The sequence below is a fragment of the Anomaloglossus baeobatrachus genome, chromosome 1, assembly GCF_048569485.1.
Source record: "Anomaloglossus baeobatrachus isolate aAnoBae1 chromosome 1, aAnoBae1.hap1, whole genome shotgun sequence".
Lineage (NCBI taxonomy): Eukaryota > Metazoa > Chordata > Amphibia > Anura > Aromobatidae > Anomaloglossus > Anomaloglossus baeobatrachus.
Genome location: NC_134353.1, coordinates 683,727,123 through 683,739,605, shown reverse-complemented (window position 1 = coordinate 683,739,605; position 12,483 = coordinate 683,727,123).

Sequence of the window (12,483 nt, the reverse complement as noted above, 5' to 3'; positions counted from 1 at the left end):
GACCTCTTCCTGTGCCAAACCTCCCAGTCACAGCTGGCACCGCCCAGCCTCAGTGTCCAGCCCCTCTCCAGTGTCCAGCCTCGCCCCCTTCACACACATTCCATGTCAGTATTCTGCCCCAGCACCTGACCTGTTATTACTACAGCATTGTAAATAACAGCCCCACATCGGGCTCTGCACCGCACACACACATATGGCTCTGCACCACACATACATCAGACTCTGCACCGCACACACATATATGGCTCTGCACCACACACACATCAGACTCTGCACTGCACACACACATCAGACTCTGCACCGCACACACACATATGGCTCTGCACCGCACAAACACATCGGGCTCTGCACCACACACACATATGGCTCTGCACCACACACACACATATGGCTCTGCACACCACACACACAAATAACTCGGCACCGCACACACACATTGGGTGCTGCACCACACACACATATGGCTCTGCACCACACACACATCAAACTCTGCATCACACACACACATATGGCTCTGCACCGTACACACACATCAGGCTCTGCACCACACACACATATGGCTCTGCACCGCACACACACATCGGGCTCTGCACCACACACACATATGGCTCTGCAACGCACACACACATCAGGCTCTGCACCACACACACATATGGCTCTCATACAAAAAAAGGGGGAATCAGGGCACTGCCCCACACCAAAAGATTTTAGAACATCCTATATTAGACCGAAAAAAATGCACATGCTCTGCGGTGCCGTTGATGTATTAGAGCAAATGAACATCAGAGCGGTTGAGAGAAAAAAACATCAGGCACTCACCAGCTAATGCTTGTGCAGGTTTCTTATTTTATTCGTGCAGGTTACAAGTGCATGGGGTGGAGGGGAGGGAGCAGACGCTATGCACGTCCAACGACGACGGCGGCCGTTTCGCACCTGTCTGGTGCTTCAGCTGGTCTGGGTTGAACTGACATCACATCCGTTATAACCACATAATACAAGTGGTTGATGTCAGGACTGATTAAAACAAGTTTAAAATCAAACTACAGTATTACTACTGAATGGAGTGTAAGTAAACATTTAACATGTAAGGACATATAGTAACATTACACATAACCAGAATATAGAAAATCATCCTAGGAATACGCTCAACTCATTTTTATCATTTAGTCCTAATGGACCTAGAGCATTAAACTTCATAATGTATTCTGCCTCTTTTCTGAGTAAAATTTTGTGCGTATCCCCACCTCTGGCCGGAATCTTAACCAAATCAATACCTGCAAATGACAATACATTAGGGTCGGAATCATGGGCTTCTTTTATATGATTAATTAGTCTTGTTGCGCCTATTCCACTAGAAATGGAGTTCCTATGCTCCCTAAACCTCACAAACAAATGTCGGATGGTTTTGCCAATATAAAAATATTGGCACGGGCAAAATATTACATACACAACCATTTTGGACCTACAGGTAATCAGATTTTTAACCAAATGTGAATGACCACCTATTTCAAATGCTCTGCCTACTATATGAAATTGGCAAAATGAGCAATTGCCGCATCTAAAATTACCTGTAGGGCCAGCATGGTGTAACCAAGTCATGGGCGGCAAATAGCGTTTCTTAATCAGAATATCCCCAATATTCCTACACCTTCTGTGTGTCACTAGAGGTTTATTGATGGCCATGTCTCTAAGCTCATCAATCCCTTCGATTATATGCCAGTTTTTATTTATCACTGATTTTATTATTCGGTCCATAGGACCAAATTTAAAATTAAATACAAAACGATTTAATTGTTTTTTGGGGTGGAGTTCATTACAATTCCTAACAAAGGATCTTTTCTCAAGTTTTATTTTGTCCTCTGCTTGTCTCTGCATGGAATTAATCAAATTCAAGGGGTAACCCCTTTCTAAAAAGCGCTGCTTTAGGTCTGTTGTCTGAACCTGCAAAGTATCTGGGTTATTGGTGATCCTATTCAGTCTTAAAAACTGACTGAAAGGAACCGATTTCAGTACATGCTCAGGATGAGCACTTTTGTAGTGCAGCAATGTATTCACTGTAGTCGATTTCCTATAGAGTTCTCTTGAAATTAACCCTTCATGGGCTGTTAATTTAACATCAAGGAACTCAATACTCTTGTGACCAAAAAAATGTGTGAACAACATATTGCAATTATTTTCCGAATTCAAATATGACACAAAGGAATTAAACTGTTCCCTATCTCCATCCCAAATAATAAGGACATCGTCCACAAATCGCATGTATTTTTTTATGTGTTTGATATAAGGATTATTAGGACTGTAAATTAAACGATCTTCAAGGTGCGCAAGAAATAGATTCGCAAAGGTACAGGCTACCGGAGTCCCCATTGCTACTCCACTATTTTGTTGATACCAAGTGTGCCCAAATTTAAAAGTATTATGTTTTAAGACCAAATTTAAAGCCTCTTTAATAAAATTTATTAAATGGGCATCCTCACCAAGCTCTCTCAGCATATCTGTAATACTGTCTATTCCAAGGCTCTGTGGAATCCTTGTGAACAAGCTTTCCACATCCAAGGAAGCCCAGTTGAATGTTTCTTGCCACTCAAACTGTTCAAGTTGCTCAATCAAATCTCCTGTATCCTTTACAAAAGATGGAATTGTTTTTAACAATGGATGCAACAGCCAGTCGAGATATGCTGAGAGAGGTTCAGTGAGAGACCCCACTCCCGAGACTATTGGTCTGCCTGGTGGTCTCTGTTCACACTTGTGCACCTTTGGCAGCCAATACCAATGCGGTTTTGTTGGGAAGTCAGGAAAGAGTTTCTCAGCTCTATTTTTTGTTATAAGGCCAATTGTTGTCTGCCTATTCAAAAAACTACGTAGTTTTTCTTTGATTTTACCTGTGGGGTCGCCAATTAGTTTCTGATAAACTGTGCAGTTATCTAGATGTTTTTTTGATTCTGCTAGATAATAGTCGGTGGTCATAAGCACTGTGGCACCACCTTTATCCGCCTTCCGTATCGTAACATTTTTGAAGGATTTAATTTTATCTAGCGCTGCTCTCTCTGAACTGGACAAATTGTTCTTTATATTGGGGTATTTCAAAGCTCTTATGTCCCTCAATACTACTTCCTGAAATAAATCGATATTATTCCCAGGGGATATAGGTGGAACAAAGGTTGATTTTAAGCCTCCAGTGAATTTTGTACTGTTGTCTAAATTACTCTCTATAACATGAACACCTGCCACATTTATTTTATCATCAGTTAAACTCAGCAGATGTAAAGCATCCTCAGTAACTTTTCCAATTTCTGAACCCATCAGAGAAAAACCAAGGGGACCTATACTGCATTGCCTCTCATCTGCTTGTTTTTGGGTCGATTTATTATCCACATTAAAGAAATGCTTTTTTAGATGTAATTTTCTACAAGCTTTATACAAATCCACTTCAAATTCCACCATACTAAATGGTTCTGGGATGCAGAAGTTTAGTCCTTTTTCCAGGATCGCAATCATATCATCATCCAGTATCTCATTAGTCAGGTTATAAACTTTTTTCTTTTTATTAGTCACTGGACCGATTGTCAGTCCCTCCAGGATACGTTTTTCCTTTTCCCCATCAGGGGCACGTTTGTTTCTCCTCCGGCCTCTCCTTGTCCGCCTTCTAAAGGGTTAATAGGAAAATTCGGGTTGAGTTTATCTTCGCTTAATCTCCTTTTCCCAGGAGGTGGCTCCTCCTGACCGCTGGAATCAGAGTCTGTTGTCCATGTGGCTCTTTTATTAGGTGCAGTTTTAGATTTTTTCTTTGATTTTCCTTTCTTATAGGCAGAGAAACTATCATTATTTTTATTCCATCTAAAGACGGTTCCAGAATCATAATCTGCTTTGTCTCTTAGAAACTTTTCTTTTTTGCGCTCTTTTACTATTGTTTGATATGGTATCAATTTTTTGTCCAGGTTCTGTAAAAATCTGTTCCATTGATCTTGTGGTAAGCGCGTCTCTAGCTCTTTTCTCAATCTTATCAATTTGGTTGTTATTTTAGCATGCTCTTGCTCATTTTTTTGTAACACAGGATCTAAGAACTTGAGTGAACATTCTGCTAGAACATTATCCCATAGTTGTTTGAAATCGACATCATCTTGATAGAATGATATTGCCTTCATAACTCTTAATCCTCTAGGCACCCGTTGACAGTCTTAATATGCACGCAGCGAGGGGGGGAGGGGCCTGCAGGCGGCTGCCGTGGTGTCAGCGCCAGCACCGGGCCCCTGCTCAGGATCACACATTCAATATACCGGCATCACAGATCACAGATGCCGATATATTTGAAAGCGCTGATGAGAGGGAGCGCTGCTTCTCATCACTGCCCGCTTGTCTGTGCTATATTCAGCACAGCGGTGACGTCACTACTGTGCTGATATGTCCAGAGCACAGACAGCGCGCGAACGTGCAGGAGCGGCGGGGACCGAGGACGGGTGAGTATGTACTCCCTACATGTGTTCCCTATGGGGGTAGGCGGGGTTGGTGCAGAGCGCCGTGTGTGCGTGCAGTGCAGAGCCATCTGTGTGTGTGATGTGCAGAGCCATATGTGTGTGCAGTGCAGAGCCATATGTGTGTGTGCGGTGCAGAACCATATGTGTGTGTGTGCAGTGCAGAGCCATATGTGTGTGTGCGGTGCAGAGCCATATATGTGTGTGATGTGCAGAGCCATATGTGTGTGTGCAGTGCAGAGCCATATGTGTGGTTGAGAGAAAAAAACATCAGGCACTCACCAGCTAATGCTTGTGCAGGTTTCTTATTTTATTCGTGCAGGTTACAAGTGCATGGGGTGGAGGGGAGGGAGCAGACGCTATGCACGTCCAACGACGACGGCGGCCGTTTCGCACCTGTCTGGTGCTTCAGCTGGTCTGGGTTGAACTGACATCATATCCGTTATAACCACATAATACAAGTGGTTGATGTCAGGACTGATTAAAACAAGTTTAAAATCAAACTACAGTATTACTACTGAATGGAGTGTAAGTAAAAAAAGAGCCGCATGGACAACAGACTCTGATTCCAGCGGTCAGGAGGAGCCACCTCCTGGAAAAAGGAGATTAAGCGAAGATAAACTCAACCCGAATTTTCCTATTAACCCTTTAGAAGGCGGACAAGGAGAGGCCGGAGGAGAAACAAACGTGCCCCTGATGGGGAAAAGGAAAAACGTATCCTGGAGGGACTGACAATCGGTCCAGTGACTAATAAAAAGAAAAAAGTTTATAACCTGACTAATGAGATACTGGATGATGATATGATTGCGATCCTGGAAAAAGGACTAAACTTCTGCATCCCAAAACCATTTAGTATGGTGGAATTTGAAGTGGATTTGTATAAAGCTTGTAGAAAATTACATTTAAAAAAACATTTCTTTAATGTGGATAATAAATCGACCCAAAAACAAGCAGATGAGAGGCAATGCAGTATAGGTCCCCTTGGTTTTTCTCTGATGGGTTCAGAAATTGGAAAAGTTACTGAGGATGCTTTACATCTGCTGAGTTTAACTGATGATAAAATAAATGTGGCAGGTGTTCATGTTATAGAGAGTAATTTAGACAACAGTACAAAATTCACTGGAGGCTTAAAATCAACCTTTGTTCCACCTATATCCCCTGGGAATAATATCGATTTATTTCAGGAAGTAGTATTGAGGGACATAAGAGCTTTGAAATACCCCAATATAAAGAACAATTTGTCCAGTTCAGAGAGAGCAGCGCTAGATAAAATTAAATCCTTCAAAAATGTTACGATACGGAAGGCGGATAAAGGTGGTGCCACAGTGCTTATGACCACCGACTATTATCTAGCAGAATCAAAAAAACATCTAGATAACTGCACAGTTTATCAGAAACTAATTGGCGACCCCACAGGTAAAATCAAAGAAAAACTACGTAGTTTTTTGAATAGGCAGACAACAATTGGCCTTATAACAAAAAATAGAGCTGAGAAACTCTTTCCTGACTTCCCAACAAAACCGCATTGGTATTGGCTGCCAAAGGTGCACAAGTGTGAACAGAGACCACCAGGCAGACCAATAGTCTCGGGAGTGGGGTCTCTCACTGAACCTCTCTCAGCATATCTCGACTGGCTGTTGCATCCATTGTTAAAAACAATTCCATCTTTTGTAAAGGATACAGGAGATTTGATTGAGCAACTTGAACAGTTTGAGTGGCAAGAAACATTCAACTGGGCTTTCTTGGATGTGGAAAGCTTGTTCACAAGGATTCCACAGAGCCTTGGAATAGACAGTATTACAGATATGCTGAGAGAGCTTGGTGAGGATGCCCATTTAATAAATTTTATTGAAGAGGCTTTAAATTTGGTCTTAAAACATAATACTTTTAAATTTGGGCACACTTGGTATCAACAAAATAGTGGAGTAGCAATGGGGACTCCGGTAGCCTGTACCTTTGCGAATCTATTTCTTGCGCACCTTGAAGATCGTTTAATTTACAGTCCTAATAATCCTTATATCAAACACATAAAAAAATACATGCGATTTGTGGACGATGTCCTTATTATTTGGGATGGAGATAGGGAACAGTTTAATTCCTTTGTGTCATATTTGAATTCGGAAAATAATTGCAATATGTTGTTCACACATTTTTTTGGTCACAAGAGTATTGAGTTCCTTGATGTTAAATTAACAGCCCATGAAGGGTTAATTTCAAGAGAACTCTATAGGAAATCGACTACAGTGAATACATTGCTGCACTACAAAAGTGCTCATCCTGAGCATGTACTGAAATCGGTTCCTTTCAGTCAGTTTTTAAGACTGAATAGGATCACCAATAACCCAGATACTTTGCAGGTTCAGACAACAGACCTAAAGCAGCGCTTTTTAGAAAGGGGTTACCCCTTGAATTTGATTAATTCCATGCAGAGACAAGCAGAGGACAAAATAAAACTTGAGAAAAGATCCTTTGTTAGGAATTGTAATGAACTCCACCCCAAAAAACAATTAAATCGTTTTGTATTTAATTTTAAATTTGGTCCTATGGACCGAATAATAAAATCAGTGATAAATAAAAACTGGCATATAATCGAAGGGATTGATGAGCTTAGAGACATGGCCATCAATAAACCTCTAGTGACACACAGAAGGTGTAGGAATATTGGGGATATTCTGATTAAGAAACGCTATTTGCCGCCCATGACTTGGTTACACCATGCTGGCCCTACAGGTAATTTTAGATGCGGCAATTGCTCATTTTGCCAATTTCATATAGTAGGCAGAGCATTTGAAATAGGTGGTCATTCACATTTGGTTAAAAATCTGATTACCTGTAGGTCCAAAATGGTTGTGTATGTAATATTTTGCCCGTGCCAATATTTTTATATTGGCAAAACCATCCGACATTTGTTTGTGAGGTTTAGGGAGCATAGGAACTCCATTTCTAGTGGAATAGGCGCAACAAGACTAATTAATCATATAAAAGAAGCCCATGATTCCGACCCTAATGTATTGTCATTTGCAGGTATTGATTTGGTTAAGATTCCGGCCAGAGGTGGGGATACGCACAAAATTTTACTCAGAAAAGAGGCAGAATACATTATGAAGTTTAATGCTCTAGGTCCATTAGGACTAAATGATAAAAATGAGTTGAGCGTATTCCTAGGATGATTTTCTATATTCTGGTTATGTGTAATGTTACTATATGTCCTTACATGTTAAATGTTTACTTACACTCCATTCAGTAGTAATACTGTAGTTTGATTTTAAACTTGTTTTAATCAGTCCTGACATCAACCACTTGTATTATGTGGTTATAACGGATGTGATGTCAGTTCAACCCAGACCAGCTGAAGCACCAGACAGGTGCGAAACGGCCGCCGTCGTCGTTGGACGTGCATAGCGTCTGCTCCCTCCCCTCCACCCCATGCACTTGTAACCTGCACGAATAAAATAAGAAACCTGCACAAGCATTAGCTGGTGAGTGCCTGATGTTTTTTTCTCTCAACCACACATATGGCTCTGCACTGCACACACACATATGGCTCTGCACATCACACACATATATGGCTCTGCACCGCACACACACATATGGCTCTGCACTGCACACACACACATATGGTTCTGCACCGCACACACACATATGGCTCTGCACTGCACACACATATGGCTCTGCACATCACACACACATATGGCTCTGCACTGCACGCACACACGGCGCTCTGCACCAACCCCGCCTACCCCCATGGGGAACACATGTAGGGAGTACATACTCACCCGTCCTCGGTCCCCGCCGCTCCTGCACGTTCGCGCGCTGTCTGTGCTCTGGACATATCAGCACAGTAGTGACGTCACCGCTGTGCTGAATATAGCACAGACAAGCGGGCAGTGATGAGAAGCAGCGCTCCCTCTCATCAGCGCTTTCAAATATATCGGCATCTGTGATCTGTGATGCCGGTATATTGAATGTGTGATCCTGAGCAGGGGCCCGGTGCTGGCGCTGACACCACGGCAGCCGCCTGCAGGCCCCTCGCCCAGGTGACAGACCCCACATCAGTGCAGGGGGAGGTTGTGGGCAGAGTACGGGGTGCGGGGGAATGTGTGGGAGGGTGCAAGGAAGGGGGCGGGGACTCACACACTGTACCCTCCCAGCAGGGCGGCAACATGCTGTTCCAGATTTGCATGTCAACATGGCCCTGCCCATGTTAACATGAAATGACCGGAAGCAGCAAAATCGCGGCAGGAGCGGTCACATGACCACTCTGAGCCGGGGGAGAGGGGCTGACAGCAGGGCAGGTAAGTGCTCACTATCTACTTACCTGCCCCAATGTAGCCCAATAGGGAAATAATAAAAAAAAGTAAAAATAAGTCGCATAACCCCTTTAAGTAATCAGAAAGCAATCCTGCAACTTAGCAAAAAATAATATCAACTGGTTCATCTGCTGACCTATGAAAAGGTGACTCATTACTAAGGTAGTACACAAAAAAATTCCCATGATGGGTAAAACCAATGAGCTGAGTCAAAAACTTTGCAAACTTATTGCTGCAAAGCCATGGCATTGATTACAGAAGAATTTCTAAATTACTGAATGTTCTAGTGAGCACTGTCGAGGGCCATTATCCGGGAGTGAAAAGAACATAATTTCACCATAAACCAGCCTTAACCAAGTGCACGCAGCAAGATTTCAGACAAAGGAGTGAAATGAATTATTAAAGAGAAGTCCAAGATTAAAGCACCATTTGTGGAATGCTACAGAAAGACCTGTAATCAGCATGTACAATTGTTTCAATGATAACCATAAGTAATGCACTCATGCATGGCCTGTATGCACGGTCACCATGCAAGACTCCTTTGCTGAGCAAAAAGCAAGACAAGGACATTTAAAGCTTGCTCAACAACATTTAAACAAGCCTGTGAAATACTAAAAGAATATAGTCTGGTCAGATGAGACCAAACTTGGAGTCATTGGATGCCATAATATAAACCATGCTTGATGGCTTAAAGGCACTGCAAATCACCCCAAAAACATTATAGAAACATTAAAATTTGGAGATGGAAATGTCATGACATTGTGCTGTTTTTAAGCATACAACAGTAAGGGTGGCGTTACACGCACCGATTTATCGTGCAATCGCATGAGCGATTGCACCCGCCACCGTCGTTTGTGCGTCACGGGCAATTCACAAAGTCGTTTACCCCCGTCAACGAGCAACGATAAGGTGAGTATTTTTGCTCGTTAACAGTCGCTCGTAGCTGTGACACGCTCACATATGTCAAACGATGTCGGATGCGCATAATGTTATCCGTTACCCCGATGACATATCGCCCGATATATCGTAGCTTGTGACGCCGCCCTAACAAACTATGATATAAAGAAAGATACAAGGACACATTACTGAGATGTTCTTGACAAAATTCTTCTGACATCTAACAGAATGATGAAGGGTAGATATTTCAGGAAGACAATCCCAAACAAAAAGCCAATTAAACTCTCAAATGGTTTCAGAGGAAAAAAAATAAAGCTGCTAGAATGGCCAGCCAATCACATGACCTGAATTTAATAGAAAATGTATAGAAATAACTAAAGCTCAGAGTTCATAGAAGGAACCCACAGAACCTTCAGGATTTGAAAACTGTTTCTGTGGAAGAATGGGCAAAAAAATCACACCTGAGCATGGCATATAACTAGTTTCTCCATAAAGCAAATGACTTGATGCTGTGAAGACCAACAAAAGCTTTTGTGCAAAGTATTAAACACATTTCAGAAAGTGTTTTCATTCCTCATTATTACAAATATTAGAATGACAACAATTTTGTCGGGCTCTTTTTCGGGTTGTGTCTGAAATCATGTCCAATTTCCCTTTATTCTGAGATTTCCCCAATAACACAAAGGAAATAAACGTGTATAAAAAACAAAACTATTTTTGCAATTTCACTGCACTTGGAATTTTTTTCTTGTTTTTCAGTACAATATGGGGGGGAATCAATGGAGTCATTCAAAAGTACAACTCATACCTCAAGCTTTCATCTAATATATAAAGCTGAATGTGTGTGTGTATGTGTGTGTGTATGTATGTATGTCCGGGATTGGCATCTGCACCGTCGCAGCTACAGCCACAAACTTTTGCACACTCATACGCCTGGACCCCGAGAGCGTCATAGGCTATGTTGTGAGGTGTAATTTTAACCCCGCGCGTTCCAATTTATCAATCAATTTTGCCCCTATCTACGTAATGGGGAAAAAGTGAAACAAAAAGTGTATCCGCACCGTCGCATTTACAATTACGAAATTTTGCACAGACACCTCCTGTGACCCAGGGAACGTCGTAGACTATGTTTTGACAGGAAAATTGAACCCCGCGCTTTACAGTTACTCTCCAAAAAACATGCCTCCTTTAAAGTAAATGGAGCCTGGAACTACAGGTTATTAGTAGGGTCTGTGATTGGTTGCTATAGGAATAAAAGACATTCATAGTATAAGAAGCTTAAATGTGAGGTAATAAGATGTCGGTGAAGAGACGGATAGAGAGTGACAGAGAGAGACAGACAGTGAGACGGAGACAGACAGAGAGACAGAGAGACAGACAGAGATACAGACAAAGAGACAGACAGGGAAAGAGACAAAGAGATAGAGACAGACAGGGAAAGAGACAGACAGAGACAAACGGTGAAAAAGACAGACAGAGACAGACAGTGAAAGAGACAGACAGAGACAGACCTGGAAAGAGACAGACCTGGAAAGAGACAGATGGGGAAAGAGACAGACAAACATGCAGACAGGGACAGAGACAGGCAGACCGGGAAGGAAGAGACAGCCAGAGAGACAGACAAAGATAGATGGGGAAAGACACAGACCTTGATAGAGACAGACGGGGAAAGAGACAGAGAAATAGAGACAGACAAGGAAAGAGACAGACAGACAGGGAAAGAGGCAGACAGGAAAAGACACAGACAAAGAGACAGGGAGACAGATGGGAAAGAGACAGACCTGGGTAAGAGACAGACCTAGAAAGAGACAGATGATGAAAGAAACAGAGAGATAGAGACAGAAAAAAAAAAGAGACAGACAGGCATATGGGGAAAAAGACAGACGGGGAAAGAGACAGACAGGGAAAGAGAGAGACCTGGAAAGAGACAGACCAGGAAAGAGACAGACAAAGAAAGAGAGAGACTTGGAAAGAGACAGACCTGGAAAGAGACAGACGGAGCACATTACTTGGCCAATTTAGTTAAATCTGTGTAGAATATCTGTGGTGTTAAAATTTATGTTGTGAAATGCTTCCATTAGCTTAGTTTTTGCCTTTTAATAATTACATTTCTATCTATTTGCTTTGTGGTTTTTGTGTGCAGAATACATTTTTGTTAATACATTCTATTTTGTTAACAACAGTTATTAATCCGGCCGAAGCTGGGTAGTACAGCTAGTATGTTTATATTGATGAAAAAAATTAAAAGCTATATCTCTTGGAGGAAAGGGAGAAAGAATCGAAAACGAAAAATGGAAAAATTTTAAAGGGGTTAAGGGTGTGTTTGTACAGTTTGAGTCTCAGCAGTATTAGTATTGTTTTAAATACCAAAATCAGATCTATGAAATTTAAAAAAGTCAACTTAAATGATAAAGGAGAAAAATATGAAATAAATGCAATAAAAAGCATCAAAACAATGTATGTAACCCAGAAAGTTGTCTCCAAAAACTTCAGCTCTCTATGCAAAAAACAAGCTCTCACATATATTTTTAAAGCAAAAAAAACACGTTGTAGGTCTCTTATTTTTAAAATAAAAAAGTTACAAATTTGTGTGGATATTCTGAGGATTAGCATAAGAATTATGAAATTCATACATGTCACTCAGCTGTCCCTATACATCCACCCAAGCCCCTGCAGTGCAGCTAGTAGAACACACATCCTGCTCTGCCAGAGATCAGCCACTGGTGGTGATGACAAATTCAATTGGGACAGTTCCTGAGCCTCCCCACCCCTTGCGGAGTGAATTGTCCAACTCAGGATGAAGG